The sequence below is a fragment of the Bombina bombina genome, chromosome 1 (genome assembly GCF_027579735.1).
Source record: "Bombina bombina isolate aBomBom1 chromosome 1, aBomBom1.pri, whole genome shotgun sequence".
NCBI classification, from domain to species: domain Eukaryota; kingdom Metazoa; phylum Chordata; class Amphibia; order Anura; family Bombinatoridae; genus Bombina; species Bombina bombina.
In genome coordinates this window covers 1206507560-1206525017 of record NC_069499.1, presented here as the reverse complement: position 1 = coordinate 1206525017, position 17458 = coordinate 1206507560, and positions in this window count along the sequence as shown.

Below are 17458 nucleotides of genomic sequence, written 5' to 3'. Positions count from 1 at the left end.
TGAAACTTCCGGGCCGATACAGGGACTGACTTTAGCTAGAACAGTGACCGGAAGTATGGGCAGAATAATCCCATGGTCACTGTGGACTAGGGTAGTCTACCCCAATGTCCAAGTCAGGATGTAATTTATTTGTTCATGTTTTCTAATCTATCTGTTTTTATAATGTTCAAAAACAAAAATGTTGTTGTATACCCTGTTGGTGTACCTTGTTATTTATTATATGCAAATGTATGCATTGCCTAAAAGCTTTGAAAAAAGGGGAAGATGTGATGAGAGCAGGATGTGATGTCACTAGTATGTGGGCGGGGCTTAAGTCCGGTGTCTGTGTCGCAGTTAGTTTTAGTACAATCAACCTGACTAGATGTGTATTGTTATGCTCTGCAATAAAATAGAGTTGTACCATCATTGCTGTGTCCTGCATATGTCCTGCATCTCATGACAGGAAGCGTGTCATATAAGGAATCCCTTAAAAACTTTGCAGGATACAAATAAAACCTAAGTCAGAGGCCACTCAGTATCAACAGACCCACTGCATACAATCATAGAAGTACATAGTTTAACTATAAAGAGGTTGCAAAAAGAAATATGTGAGATGGCTAGAACAGTAAATAACATGGCAGATATCAGTTGCGCAGAACTATATATAAACAAACATGAACACTTGGAATTTATACATACATGAAGGTTAGTATAATAATTATTGAAGCAGAGAAAAGGCTGCAAACATCGGTGTCTCTAAGCTGCTGAAACACAGGAACATGGAGCAGCCATGGAGTAACATATCATGTGCCATATAGATCTTAAACTTATGTGGTACCAAGATTAACAAACATTTGTTCTCTTCCCTTATATTGGAGCCAAGAGAGTTTTAGGTTAAACTAGGTAAATTATAGGGAGACTTGGGTAATATATAATCTGACAGTGCAAGTACTAAGCCTAACGGCGCTATAACTATACATTATATATGAACAATTAAACCCTAAGACCTAGATTTGGAGTTTGGCGTTAGCCGTGAAAACCAGCGTTAGAGGCTCCTAACGCTGGTTTTAGGCTACCGCCGGTATTTGGAGTCACTCAAAATAGGGTCTAACGCTCACTTTTCATCCGCGACTTTTCCATACCGCAGATCCCCTTACGTCAATTGCGTATCCTATCTTTTCAATGGGATCTTTCTAACTCCGGTATTTAGAGTCGTTTCTGAAGTGAGCGTTAGACATCTAACGACAAAACTCCAGCCGCAGGAAAAAAGTCAGTAGTTAAGAGCTTTCTGGGCTAACGCCGGTTCATAAAGCTCTTAACTACTGTGCTCTAAAGTACACTAACACCCATAAACTACCTATGTACCCCTAAACCGAGGTCCCCCCACATCGCCGACACTCAAATAAATGTTTTTAACCCCTAATCTGCCGACCGCCACCTACGTTATACTTATGTACACCTAATCTGCTGCCCCTAACACCGCCGACCCCTATATTATATTTATTAACCCCTAATCTGCCCCCCAAAACGTCGCCTCCACCTGCCTACACTTATTAACCCCTAATCTACTGAGCGGACCGCACCGCTACTATAATAAAGTTATTAACCCCTAATTCGCCTCACTAACCCTATAATAAATAATATTAACCCCTAATCTGCCCTTCCTAACATCGCCGACACCTAACTTCAATTATTAACCCCTAATCTGCCGACCGGAGCTCACCGCTATTCTAATAAATGTATTAACCCCTAAAGCTAAGTCTAACCCTAACACTAACACCCCCCTAAGTTAAATATAATTTAAATCTAACGAAATTAATTAACTCTTATTAAATAAATTATTCCTATTTAAAGCTAAATACTTACCTGTAAAATAAACCCTAATATAGCTACAATATAAATTATAATTATATTGTAGCTATTTTAGGATTAATATTTATTTTACAGGCAACTTTGTAATTATTTTAACCAGGTACAATAGCTATTAAATAGTTAAGAACTATTTAATAGTTACCTAGTTAAAATAATAACAAAATTACCTGTAAAATAAATCCTAACCTAAGTTACAATTAAACCTAACACTACACTATCATTAAATTAATTAAATAAAATACCTACAATTACCTACAATTAACCTAACACTACACTATCAATAAATTAATTAAATACAATTCCTACAAATAAATACAATTAAATAAACTAGCTAAAGTACAAAAAATAAAAAAGAACTAAGTTACAAAAAATAAAAAAATATTTACAAACATAAGAAAAATATTACAACAATTTTAAACTAATTACACCTACTCTAAGCCCCCTAATAAAATAACAAAGACCCCCAAAATAACAAAATGCCCTACCCTATTCTAAATTACTAAATTTCAAAGCTCTTTTACCTTACCAGCCCTGAACAGGGCCCTTTGCAGGGCATGCCCCAAGAAATTCAGCTCTTTTGCCTGTAAAAAAAAAACATACAATACCCCCCCCCCAACATTACAACCCACCACCCACATACCCCTAATCTAACCCAAACCCCCCTTAAATAAACCTAACACTAAGCCCCTGAAGATCTTCCTACCTTGTCTTCACCCTACCAGGTTCACCGATCCGTCCTGAAGAGCTCCTCCGATGTCCTAATCCAAGCCCAAGCGGGGGGCTGAAGAGGTCCATGATCCGGCTGAAGTCTTCATCCAAGCGGAATTAAGGCTGATGGAATCAGCCAATCAGAATCAAGATCAATCCGATTGGCTGATCCAATCAGCCAATCAGATTGAGCTCGCATTCTATTGGCTGATCGGAACAGCCAATAGAATGCAAGCTCAATCTGATTGGCTGATCGAATCAGCCAATCGGATTGAACTTGATTCTGATTGGCTGATTCCATCAGCCAATCAGAATATTCCTACCTTAATTCCGATTGGCTGATAGAATCCTATCAGCCAATCGGAATTCGAGGGACGCCATCTTGGATGATGTCCCTTAAAGGAACCGTCATTCGGCTAGTAGGCGTCGGGAGAAGAGGATGTTCCGCGTTGGAGGTCTGCAAGATGGTTCCGGAAGAAAGAAGATTGAAGATGCCGTTGATAGAAGACTTCATCCGGATCATGGACCTCTTCAGCTCCCGCTTGGATGAAGACTTCATCCGGATCATGGACCTCTTCAGCTCCCGCTTGGATGAAGACTTCAGCTGGATCATGGACCTCTTCAGCCCCCCGCTTGGGCTTGGATTAGGACATCGGAGGAGCTTTTCAGGACGGATCGGTGAACCTGGTAGGGTGAAGACAAGGTAGGAAGATCTTCAGGGGCTTAGTGTTAGGTTTATTTAAGGGGGGTTTGGGTTAGATTAGGGGTATGTGGGTGGTGGGTTGTAATGTTGGGGGGGGGGTATTGTATGTTTTTTTTTACAGGCTGAATTTCTTGGGGTATGCCCCGCAAAGGGCCCTGTTCAGGGCTGGTAAGGTAAAAGAGCTTTGAACTTTTGTAATTTAGAATAGGGTAGGGCATTTTGTTATTTTGGGGGTCTTTGTTATTTTATTAGGGGGCTTAGAGTAGGTGTAATTAGTTTAAAATTGTTGTAATATTTTTCTTATGTTTGTAAATATTTTTTTATTTTTTGTAACTTAGTTCGTTTTTATTTTTTGTACTTTAGCTAGTTTATTTAATTGTATTTATTTGTAGGAATTGTATTTAATTAATTTATTGATAGTGTAGTGTTAGGTTTAATTGTAACTTAGGTTAGGATTTATTTTACAGGTAAATTTGTAATTATTTTAACTATTTTAGCTATTAAATAGTTCTTAACTATTTAATAGCTATTGTACCTGGTTAAAATAAATACAAAGTTACCTGTAAAATAAATATAAATCCTAAAATAGCTACAATATAATTATAATTTATATTGTAGCTATATTAGGATTTATTTTACAGGTAAGTATTTATCTTTAAATAGGAATAATTTATTTAATAAGAGTTAATTAATTTCGTTAGATGTAAATTATATTTAACTTAGGGGGGTGTTAGTGTTAGGGTTAGACTTAGCTTTAGGGGTTAATACATTTATTAGAATAGCGGTGAGCTCTGGTCGGCAGATTAGGGGTTAATAATTGAAGTTAGGTGTCGGCGATGTTAGGGAGGGCAGATTAGGGGTTAATACTATTTATTATAGGGTTAGTGAGGCGGATTAGGGGTTAATAACTTTATTATAGTAGCGCTCAGGTCCGGTCGGCAGATTAGGGGTTAATAAGTGTAGGCAGGTGGAGGCGACGTTGTGGGGGGCAGATTAGGGGTTAATAAATATAATATAGGGGTCGGCGATGTTAGGGCAGCAGATTAGGGGTACATAGGGATAATGTAAGTAGCGGCGGTTTACGGAGCGGCAGATTAGGGGTTAAAAATAATATACAGGGGTCAGCGATAGCGGGGGCGGCAGATTAGGGGTTAATAAGTGTAAGGTTAGGGGTGTTTAGACTCGGGGTACATGTTAGAGTGTTAGGTGCAGATGTAGGAAGTGTTTCTCCATAGCAAACAATGGGGCTGCATTAGGAGCTGAATGCGGCTTTTTTGCAGGTGTTAGGTTTTTTTTTCAGCTCAAACAGCCCCATTGTTTTCTATGGGAGAATCGTGCACGAGCACGTTTTTGAGGCTGGTCGCTTGCGTAAGCAACTCTGGTATCGAGAGTTGAAGCTGCGTTAAAAATGCTCTACGCTCCTTTTTTGGAGCCTAACGCAGCCTTTATGTGGACTCTCAATACCAGAGTTATTTTTATGGTGCGGCCAGAAAAAAGCCGGCGTTAGTTTTTCGGGTCGTTACCGACAAAACTCCAAATCTAGCCATAAGTGTCTTATGGCAGAGGGATAGAAACAAACACTACTACTTGCTGCTTTGAGGATCATACTTAGTATTCCCTTAGGCTATTCTAATGGAAGCATCCTACTTTTAACTTATAGTCCTGTAAGTAGTAATATATATATAAAAAAAAAAAAAAAAAAAAAAAAAAACATAATTTATGCTTACCTGATAAATTTATTTCTCTTGTAGTGTATCCAGTCCACGGATCATCCATTACTTATGGAATATATTCTCCTTCCCAACAGGAAGCTGCAAGAGTCCACCCACAGCAAAGCTGCTATATAGCTCCTCCCCTAACTGCCATATTCAGTCATTCGACCGAAAACATGCAGAGAAAGGAAAAACCATAGGGTGCAGTGGTGACTGTAGTTCAAATGAAAAAAATACCTGCCTTAAAGTGACAGGGCGGGCCGTGGACTGGATACACTACAAGAGAAATAAATTTATCAGGTAAGCATAAATTATGTTTTCTCTTGTTAAGTGTATCCAGTCCACGGATCATCCATTACTTATGGAATACCAATACCAAAGCTAAAGTACACGGATGATGGGAGGGACAAGGCAGGTACTTAAACGGAAGTTACCACTGCCTGTAAAAAACCCTTTCTCCCAAAAATAGCCTCCGAAGAAGCAAGGTATCAAATTTGTTAAATTTGAAAAGTATGAAGCGCAGACCAAGACTCCGTCTTGTAAATCTATTCAACAGAAGCCACATTTAAAAAAGGCCCAAGTGAAAACCACAGCTCTAGTAGAATGAGCTGTAATCCCTTCAGGAGGCTGCTGTCCAGCAGTCTCATAAGCTAAATGAATTATGCTTTTTAACCAAAAAGACAGAGAGGCTGCTGAAGTCTTTTGACCTCTCCTCTGTCCAGAATAGACAACAAACAAGGTGAACGTTTGATGAAAAATGTAGTAGCTTGTAAGTAAAACTTTAAAGCACAAACCACGTCCAATATTGTGTAATAGACGTTCCTTCTTTGAGGAAGGATTAGGATACAAGCATGGAACAACTATCTCTTCAGTGATGTACTTGTTAGATACCACCTTAGGAAAAAACCCAGGTTGGTACGCAGGACTACCTTATCCGTACGAAGGACCAGATAAGGAGAATCACATTGTAACACAGATAACTTGGAGACTCTACGAGTCGAGGAATTAGCTACCCAAAAGGAACTTTCCAAGATAAAGATTGATATCTATGGAACAAAAAAGGTTCAAACGGAACTTCTTGAAGAACCTTAAGAATCAGGTTTAAGCTCCATGGCGGAGCAACAGTTTTAAACACAGGCTTGGATCTAACCAAAGCCTGACCAAATGCCTGAACGTCTAGAATACCTGCCAGACGCTTGTGCAAAAAAATAGACAGAGTAAAAATCTGTCCCCTTTTAAGGAATTAGCTGACAACCCTTTTCTCAAAAACATCTTGGAGAAAAGATAATATCCTGGGAATCCAGACTTTACTCCATGAGTAACCCTTGGATTCATAACAATCAGATATTTACACCATATCTATGTTCAATTTTCCTAGAGACAGGCTTTCATGTCTGTATTAAGGTATCAATGACTGACTCGGAGAAGCCATGCTTTGATAACATCAAGCGTTCAGTCTCCAGGCAGTCCATCTCAGATTGATTCTATTTAGATGGTTGAAAGGACCCTGAGGTAGAGGGACCTGTCTCAGAAGCAGAGACCGTGATGGAAAGGATGACATGTCCACCAGATCTGCATACCAGGTCCTGCGTGGCTACGCAGGCGCTGTCAAAAACACCAAAGCCCTCTCCTGCTTGGTCTTGACCTCCGGAGGAAATCCCACTCCCCCGGAAGAAAAGTCTGACGACTTAGAAAATCCACCTCCCAGTTCTCAACACCTGGGATATGGATAGCTGATAGACAAGAGTGAGTCTCTGTCCAGTGAATTATTGTAAGACTTCTAACATCGCTAGGGAACTTCTGTTCCCCCTTGATGGCTGATGTAAGCCACAGTCGTGTATATTGTCCGACTGAGTATGATGTACCTCAGAGTTGCTAACTGAGGCCAAGTCTGAAGATAAAAAGAGAGAGAGATGCACTCAGCTGAGACAGAACAAAAGCTGGAAAAACTTCCGTGCCTGTTCATTTTTGGGTGCCACTCAGGGTGCATACTCTTTTAGCACACTATGCCCCTTCACAGAAAAAAAATATCCTGTAGCATATCAGTCTGATCCTGCCCAATGACAGTCCAGCGCCGAAATACCAGGCAATTCTTCTCTGAACAAGGGAAGCAACAACCCCAGACGATCGTTTCGGCCTTCTTTGGGCCTCGTCAGTGAGGTGCAGTTGTATCTCTCTAAGGGCATGTGTGCAAGGAGTCCACGTCTGGTTTCCCCTTTTACTCTTAGGGAGACCCAAGAGCAATTTGCATAAATATAAAAAGAGAGAGAGATGCACTCAGCTGAGACAGAACAAAAGCTGGAAAAACTTCCGTGCCTGTTCATTTTTGGGTGCCACTCAGGGTGCATACTCTTTTAGCACACTATGCCCCTTCACAGAAAAAAAATATCCTGTAGCATATCAGTCTGATCCTGCCCAATGACAGTCCAGCGCCGAAATACCAGGCAATTCTTCTCTGAACAAGGGAAGCAACAACCCCAGACGATCGTTTCGGCCTTCTTTGGGCCTCGTCAGTGAGGTGCAGTTGTATCTCTCTAAGGGCATGTGTGCAAGGAGTCCACGTCTGGTTTCCCCTTTTACTCTTAGGGAGACCCAAGAGCAATTTGCATAAATATAAAAAGAGAGAGAGATGCACTCAGCTGAGACAGAACAAAAGCTGGAAAAACTTCCGTGCCTGTTCATTTTTGGGTGCCACTCAGGGTGCATACTCTTTTAGCACACTATGCCCCTTCACAGAAAAAAAATATCCTGTAGCATATCAGTCTGATCCTGCCCAATGACAGTCCAGCGCCGAAATACCAGGCAATTCTTCTCTGAACAAGGGAAGCAACAACCCCAGACGATCGTTTCGGCCTTCTTTGGGCCTCGTCAGTGAGGTGCAGTTGTATCTCTCTAAGGGCATGTGTGCAAGGAGTCCACGTCTGGTTTCCCCTTTTACTCTTAGGGAGACCCAAGAGCAATTTGCATAAATATAAAAAGAGAGAGAGATGCACTCAGCTGAGACAGAACAAAAGCTGGAAAAACTTCCGTGCCTGTTCATTTTTGGGTGCCACTCAGGGTGCATACTCTTTTAGCACACTATGCCCCTTCACAGAAAAAAAATATCCTGTAGCATATCAGTCTGATCCTGCCCAATGACAGTCCAGCGCCGAAATACCAGGCAATTCTTCTCTGAACAAGGGAAGCAACAACCCCAGACGATCGTTTCGGCCTTCTTTGGGCCTCGTCAGTGAGGTGCAGTTGTATCTCTCTAAGGGCATGTGTGCAAGGAGTCCACGTCTGGTTTCCCCTTTTACTCTTAGGGAGACCCAAGAGCAATTTGCATAAATATAAAAAGAGAGAGAGATGCACTCAGCTGAGACAGAACAAAAGCTGGAAAAACTTCCGTGCCTGTTCATTTTTGGGTGCCACTCAGGGTGCATACTCTTTTAGCACACTATGCCCCTTCACAGAAAAAAAATATCCTGTAGCATATCAGTCTGATCCTGCCCAATGACAGTCCAGCGCCGAAATACCAGGCAATTCTTCTCTGAACAAGGGAAGCAACAACCCCAGACGATCGTTTCGGCCTTCTTTGGGCCTCGTCAGTGAGGTGCAGTTGTATCTCTCTAAGGGCATGTGTGCAAGGAGTCCACGTCTGGTTTCCCCTTTTACTCTTAGGGAGACCCAAGAGCAATTTGCATAAATATAAAAAGAGAGAGAGATGCACTCAGCTGAGACAGAACAAAAGCTGGAAAAACTTCCGTGCCTGTTCATTTTTGGGTGCCACTCAGGGTGCATACTCTTTTAGCACACTATGCCCCTTCACAGAAAAAAAATATCCTGTAGCATATCAGTCTGATCCTGCCCAATGACAGTCCAGCGCCGAAATACCAGGCAATTCTTCTCTGAACAAGGGAAGCAACAACCCCAGACGATCGTTTCGGCCTTCTTTGGGCCTCGTCAGTGAGGTGCAGTTGTATCTCTCTAAGGGCATGTGTGCAAGGAGTCCACGTCTGGTTTCCCCTTTTACTCTTAGGGAGACCCAAGAGCAATTTGCATAAATATAAAAAGAGAGAGAGATGCACTCAGCTGAGACAGAACAAAAGCTGGAAAAACTTCCGTGCCTGTTCATTTTTGGGTGCCACTCAGGGTGCATACTCTTTTAGCACACTATGCCCCTTCACAGATCCTGGCAGGATCAGACTGATATGCTACAGGATATTTTTTCTCTGTGAAGGGGCATAGTGTGCTAAAAGAGTATGCACCCTGAGTGACACACTATAATAAAATGAACAGGCACGGAAGTTTTTCCAGCTTTTGTTCTGTCTCAGCTGAGTGCATCTCTCTCTCTCTTTTTATTTATGCCAATTGCTCTTGGGTCTCCCTAAGAGTAAAAGGGGAAACCAGACGTGGACTCCTTGCACACATGCCCTTAGAGAGATGCGACTGCACCTCACTGACGAGGCCCACAAAAGGCCGAAACGATCGTCTGGGGTTGTTGTTATCTCTTGTTCAGAGAAGAATTGCCTGGTATTTCGGCGCTGGACTGTCATTGGGCAGGATCAGACTGATATGCTACAGGATATTTTTTCTCTGTGAAGGGGCATAGTGTGCTAAAAGAGTATGCACCCTGAGTGACACACTATAATAAAATGAACAGGCACGGAAGTTTTTCCAGCTTTTGTTCTGTCTCAGCTGAGTGCATCTCTCTCTCTCTTTTTATTTATGCCAATTGCTCTTGGGTCTCCCTAAGAGTAAAAGGGGAAACCAGACGTGGACTCCTTGCACACATGCCCTTAGAGAGATGCGACTGCACCTCACTGACGAGGCCCACAAAAGGCCGAAACGATCGTCTGGGGTTGTTGTTATCTCTTGTTCAGAGAAGAATTGCCTGGTATTTCGGCGCTGGACTGTCATTGGGCAGGATCAGACTGATATGCTACAGGATATTTTTTCTCTGTGAAGGGGCATAGTGTGCTAAAAGAGTATGCACCCTGAGTGACACACTATAATAAAATGAACAGGCACGGAAGTTTTTCCAGCTTTTGTTCTGTCTCAGCTGAGTGCATCTCTCTCTCTCTTTTTATTTATGCCAATTGCTCTTGGGTCTCCCTAAGAGTAAAAGGGGAAACCAGACGTGGACTCCTTGCACACATGCCCTTAGAGAGATGCGACTGCACCTCACTGACGAGGCCCACAAAAGGCCGAAACGATCGTCTGGGGTTGTTGTTATCTCTTGTTCAGAGAAGAATTGCCTGGTATTTCGGCGCTGGACTGTCATTGGGCAGGATCAGACTGATATGCTACAGGATATTTTTTCTCTGTGAAGGGGCATAGTGTGCTAAAAGAGTATGCACCCTGAGTGACACACTATAATAAAATGAACAGGCACGGAAGTTTTTCCAGCTTTTGTTCTGTCTCAGCTGAGTGCATCTCTCTCTCTCTTTTTATTTATGCCAATTGCTCTTGGGTCTCCCTAAGAGTAAAAGGGGAAACCAGACGTGGACTCCTTGCACACATGCCCTTAGAGAGATGCGACTGCACCTCACTGACGAGGCCCACAAAAGGCCGAAACGATCGTCTGGGGTTGTTGTTATCTCTTGTTCAGAGAAGAATTGCCTGGTATTTCGGCGCTGGACTGTCATTGGGCAGGATCAGACTGATATGCTACAGGATATTTTTTCTCTGTGAAGGGGCATAGTGTGCTAAAAGAGTATGCACCCTGAGTGACACACTATAATAAAATGAACAGGCACGGAAGTTTTTCCAGCTTTTGTTCTGTCTCAGCTGAGTGCATCTCTCTCTCTCTTTTTATTTATGCCAATTGCTCTTGGGTCTCCCTAAGAGTAAAAGGGGAAACCAGACGTGGACTCCTTGCACACATGCCCTTAGAGAGATGCGACTGCACCTCACTGACGAGGCCCACAAAAGGCCGAAACGATCGTCTGGGGTTGTTGTTATCTCTTGTTCAGAGAAGAATTGCCTGGTATTTCGGCGCTGGACTGTCATTGGGCAGGATCAGACTGATATGCTACAGGATATTTTTTCTCTGTGAAGGGGCATAGTGTGCTAAAAGAGTATGCACCCTGAGTGACACACTATAATAAAATGAACAGGCACGGAAGTTTTTCCAGCTTTTGTTCTGTCTCAGCTGAGTGCATCTCTCTCTCTCTTTTTATTTATGCCAATTGCTCTTGGGTCTCCCTAAGAGTAAAAGGGGAAACCAGACGTGGACTCCTTGCACACATGCCCTTAGAGAGATGCGACTGCACCTCACTGACGAGGCCCACAAAAGGCCGAAACGATCGTCTGGGGTTGTTGTTATCTCTTGTTCAGAGAAGAATTGCCTGGTATTTCGGCGCTGGACTGTCATTGGGCAGGATCAGACTGATATGCTACAGGATATTTTTTCTCTGTGAAGGGGCATAGTGTGCTAAAAGAGTATGCACCCTGAGTGACACACTATAATAAAATGAACAGGCACGGAAGTTTTTCCAGCTTTTGTTCTGTCTCAGCTGAGTGCATCTCTCTCTCTCTTTTTATTTATGCCAATTGCTCTTGGGTCTCCCTAAGAGTAAAAGGGGAAACCAGACGTGGACTCCTTGCACACATGCCCTTAGAGAGATGCGACTGCACCTCACTGACGAGGCCCACAAAAGGCCGAAACGATCGTCTGGGGTTGTTGTTATCTCTTGTTCAGAGAAGAATTGCCTGGTATTTCGGCGCTGGACTGTCATTGGGCAGGATCAGACTGATATGCTACAGGATATTTTTTCTCTGTGAAGGGGCATAGTGTGCTAAAAGAGTATGCACCCTGAGTGACACACTATAATAAAATGAACAGGCACGGAAGTTTTTCCAGCTTTTGTTCTGTCTCAGCTGAGTGCATCTCTCTCTCTCTTTTTATTTATGCCAATTGCTCTTGGGTCTCCCTAAGAGTAAAAGGGGAAACCAGACGTGGACTCCTTGCACACATGCCCTTAGAGAGATGCGACTGCACCTCACTGACGAGGCCCACAAAAGGCCGAAACGATCGTCTGGGGTTGTTGTTATCTCTTGTTCAGAGAAGAATTGCCTGGTATTTCGGCGCTGGACTGTCATTGGGCAGGATCAGACTGATATGCTACAGGATATTTTTTCTCTGTGAAGGGGCATAGTGTGCTAAAAGAGTATGCACCCTGAGTGACACACTATAATAAAATGAACAGGCACGGAAGTTTTTCCAGCTTTTGTTCTGTCTCAGCTGAGTGCATCTCTCTCTCTCTTTTTATTTATGCCAATTGCTCTTGGGTCTCCCTAAGAGTAAAAGGGGAAACCAGACGTGGACTCCTTGCACACATGCCCTTAGAGAGATGCGACTGCACCTCACTGACGAGGCCCACAAAAGGCCGAAACGATCGTCTGGGGTTGTTGTTATCTCTTGTTCAGAGAAGAATTGCCTGGTATTTCGGCGCTGGACTGTCATTGGGCAGGATCAGACTGATATGCTACAGGATATTTTTTCTCTGTGAAGGGGCATAGTGTGCTAAAAGAGTATGCACCCTGAGTGACACACTATAATAAAATGAACAGGCACGGAAGTTTTTCCAGCTTTTGTTCTGTCTCAGCTGAGTGCATCTCTCTCTCTCTTTTTATTTATGCCAAGTCTGAAGAGCATGGAATATCACTCCCAGTTCCAGAATATTTATTAGAAGGAGGGTCTCCTCTTAAGTCCACTATCCCTGAGCCTTCAGGGAGTTCCAGACTGCATCCCAACCTAAAAGGCTGGCATCTATTGTAACAATTGTCCCATCTGACCTGCGGAAGGTCATACCCTTGGACAGATGGACCCGACATAGTCACCAGAGAAGAGAATCTCTGGTCTCTTGGTCCAGGTTTAACAGGGGGACAAATCTGTGTAATCCCCGTTCCTCTGACTGAGCATGCATAGTTGCAGCAGTCTGAAATGTAGACGTGCAAACGGTACTATGTCCCTTGCCGCTACCATTAAGCCGATTTCATTCATGTACTGAGCCACCGAAGGGCGCGGATGGGATGAAAAAACACGGCAGAAATTTAGAAACTTTGACAACCTGGACTCCGTCAGGTAAATTTTCATTTCTACAGAATCTATCAGAGTCCCTAGGAGGGAAACCCTTGAGATTGGGGATAGAGAACTCTTTCCTTGTTCACTTTCCACCCATGTGATCTCAGAAATGCCAGTACTACGTCCGTATGAGACTGGGCAATTTGGATGTTTGACGCCTGTATCAGGATGTCGTCTAAATAAGGGGCCACTTCTATGCCCCGCGGTCTAAGGACCGCCAAAGCGACCCCAGAACCTCCATAAAGATTCTTGGGGCTGTAGATATCCCAAAGGAAAGAGCTACAAACTGGTAATGCCTGTCTAGAAAGGCAAACCTGAAAAACGATGGTGATCTTTATGCATCACAATGTGAGGATAAGCATCCTTCAAATCCATTGTAGTCCTCTATTGACTCTCCTGGATCATAGTTAAGATGGTACGAATAGTTTCCATCTTAAATGACGGAATTCTGAGGAATTTGTTTAAGATCTTTAGATCCAAAATAGGTCTGAAGGTTCCCTCTCCTTGGGAACCACAAACAGATTTGAGTAAAAACTCTGTCCCTGTTCCTCTCTTGGAACTGGATGGATCTCGTACACAATGTAAGAATGCCTCCTTCTTTATCTGGTTTGCAGATAATTGTGAAAGGCGAAATCTCCCCTTTTTTTGGGGGGGAATCTTTGAAATCCAGAAGATATCTCTGGGATATAAATTCCAATGCCTAGGGATCCTGGGCATCTCTTGCCCACGCCTGGGCAAAGAATGAAAGTCTGCCCCCTATAGGATCCGTTACCGGATAGGGGTCCGTTCCTTCATGCTGCCTTAGAGGCAGCAGCAGGCTCCTTGGCCTGCTTATCTTTGTTCCAGGTCCGAGTGTCTCCAGACCGCCTTGGACTGAGCAAAAATTCCCTCTTGTTTTGCCTTAGAGGAAGAGGATGCCACACCTGCCCTGAAGTTTTTAAAAGGCACGAAAATTAGACTTTTTTTTTTTTTTTTTTTCCCTTGATTTAGACCTATCCTGAGGAAGGGCATGACCTTTTCCTCCAGTGATATAAGCAATAATCTCCTTCAAACCAGGCCCGAATAGGGTCTGCCCCTTGAAGGGAAGTTAAGTAGCTTATTTATTAAAGTCACGACAGCTGACCATGATATAAGCCATAGCGCTCTGCGTGCCAGTATAGTAAAAAACAGAATTCTTAGCCGTTAGTCTAGTCAAATGAACAAGGCATCAGAAAACAAAGGAATTGGCTAGCATAAGCTTGTCAAATATATTCATCCAATGGAGTCGCTTAACTGTAAAGCCTCATCAAGAGACTCAACCCAGAACGCCGCAGCAGCAGTGACAGAAGCAATGTATGCAAGGGGCTGCAGGATAAAACCCTGTTGAATAAACATTTTTTATCCATTGGATCTAAAAAGCACAACTGTCCTTGTCAGAGGTAGTGGTACGCTTAGCTAGAGTAGAAACTCTTCTCTCCACCTTAGGAACTGTCTGCCAGAAGTCCCGTGTGGTGGTAACTATTAGAAAACATTCTTCTAAAAAATAGGAGGGGAAGAGAACGGCACACCTGGTCTATCCCATTCCTTATTAAAAATGTATTAGTAAACCTCTTTAGGTATTGGAAAAACATCAGTACACACCGGCACTGCATATTATTTATCCAGTCTACACAATTTCTCTGGCCCTGCGATTGTACACATTCATTCAGAGCAGCCAAAGCCTCCCTGAGCAACAAGTGGAGGTTCTCAAGCATAAATTTTAAATGTAGAAATATCAGAATCAGGTTAAATCATCTTCCCTGAGTCAAAAAAAAAAATCACCCACAGACTAAACATATTGTGAGGTAGTATCATACATGGTTCTTAAAGCGTCTGTATGCTCTGTATCTACCCCCAGAGCTAACTGCTTTCCTTTAATTTCAGGTAGTCTGACTAATACTGCTGCCAGAATATTATTCACCACCTTTTCCATGTCTTGTAAAATAAACGCTATGGGCACCCTTGATGTAGTTGGCGCCATTTGAGCGTGAGTCCCTGAAGCGGGAGTCGAAGGGTCTGACACGTGGGGAGAGTTAGTCGGCATAACTTTCCCCTCGACAGAATCCCCTGGTAAAAGAAACGCTATGGGTGCCCTTGATGTACTTGGCGCCATTTGAGCGTGAGTCCCTAAAGCGGGAGTCATAAGGTCTGACACGTGGGGAGAGTTAGTCGGCATAACTACCCCCACGACAGAATCCTCTGGTGATAATGTTTTTAAAGACAAAAAATGATCTTTATTGTTTAACATGAAATCAGTACATCTGGTACACATTCTAAGATGGGGTTCCACCATGGCTTTAAAACATAATGAACACAGAGCTTCCTCTATGTCAGACATGTTAGAACAGACTAATAATGAGACTAGTAAGCTTGGAAAACACTTTAAATCAAGCAAATATATAAAACGTTACTGTGCCTTTAAGAGAAACAAATTTTGTCAAAATTTGAAAAACAGTGAAAAAAAGGCAGTAAAACAAACAAAATTTTTACAGTACATGTAATAAGGTAACAGAGCATTGCACCCACTTGCAAATGGATGATTAACCCCTTAATGCAAAAAACAGATAAAAAAAAAAAAAAAAGACATAGACGTTTTTAAAAACAGACACAACAAACTGCCACAGCCAACAGTGGGAAGCTTCAGTTAACTGTTTCTATGCAAAATTTAAGCCAGCCATGTGGAAAAAACTTAGGCCCCAATAAGTTTTATCACCAAACATATGTTAAAAAACGATTAAACATGCCAGCAAACGTTTTAAAACACATTTTTACAAGAGTATGTATCTCTATTAATAAGCCTGATACCAGTCGCTATCGCTGCATTTAAGGCTTTACTTACATTACTTCGGTATCAGCAGTATTTTCTTAGTCAATTCCATTCCTAGAAAAATATTTTACTGCACATACCTTATCTGCAGGAAAACCTGCACGCCATTCCCCCTCTGAAGTACCTCACTCCTCAGAATGTGTGAGAACAGCAAATGGATCTTAGTTACGTCTGCTAAGATCATAGAAAAACGCAGGCAGATTCTTCTTCCAAATACTGCCTGAGATAAACAGCACACTCCGGTGCCATTTAAAAATAACAAACTTTTGATTGAAGAATAAACTAAGTAGAAAGCACCACAGACTCTCACGACCTCCTATCTATGTTGAGGCTTGCAAGAGAATGACTGAATATGGCAGTTAGGGGAGGAGCTATATAGCAGCTTTGCTGTGGGTGGACTCTTGCAGCTTCCTGTTGGGAAGGAGAATATATTCCATAAGTAATGGATGATCCGTGGACTGGATACACTTAACAAGAGAAAAATAGTATAGTAAGCAGTATTCACTAAAATATACTTAGCAAACTGACCCATATGTGTTAACAGCAATTGTGGGCTTAAATATACCCTAATTAACGTGTGCCTTGTACACTAAAGCTGTCTGCAAGTAACATGATAAATGAGCTACTGAGACCCGCTTATCAGGCTGAATAAGCAATGGTTGCTCTTTTGTGCAAGTTCAAATTATGGAGATTTGGTGAAAAGAAAGCTTTGAAGATATATATTATTTATATTATGTCAACATTTTTCATCTCACAATTTAAATCTACTAAGAAGCCAGTATATGCTAGATGGCTTAAACTAGCATCCATAATCCCCAATGGAATATCAACCTGGTCATACTTTGTTGGTAAAAGGACAGTTGTAAGGCAATATAAGACAAACCTCTTGTATAGATTGAAATAGGCATAAGATCAGATATAATGCTACTGTCATTGAGAGATCCTAGGCAGATTGACCTCAGCGTAAGCAGGGTGTGTGCAACACTTAAACCTCCAGTCTTATAGTAAAGTCTTAATTTGAGGAGTTATCTACCTCTCACTGGAGGCTTAATAGCATTTAAGTATAATAAAATCACCCAATTCCTCTTCGGAAGACACTACTCTTGCATCCGGCAAAACAGGGGCTCAGGATGATGAATAAGATGACAGGATGCTGTCGAGAGAACTCTCGCAATCGAGACTTAGCCGGCGGGTATAAGGCCTGTAGGTAAGTGCAAAAGCAGAGAGTCACTTCTGTCCCTTCAATCCAGGGTTTCATAAGGGAAGTTAGGTTTCCAGACTGCTCCAGAGCATATGAAGAACCCCTATAGTGTAACGGCTGTGCAGCCGCATCCGCACACATAGGTAACTGCATCTCCTCCAACCTACACTCGTGCTCCAGTGCGATACACAAAGTTAAATCCTCCAAGTCACGGCCTCCCGGGTGCAAAGCAATGACCTCCCACTGTGTTAAGATCGGCACCTCCCGAGGAGCAGGATCAAGCAGGCTAGTTTCCATCGCACTGAGAGGAGACTGTAGACAGCTATGTTGTCGGTCCTGATCAATTGCGTCCGCCATATGCAAATCTGAA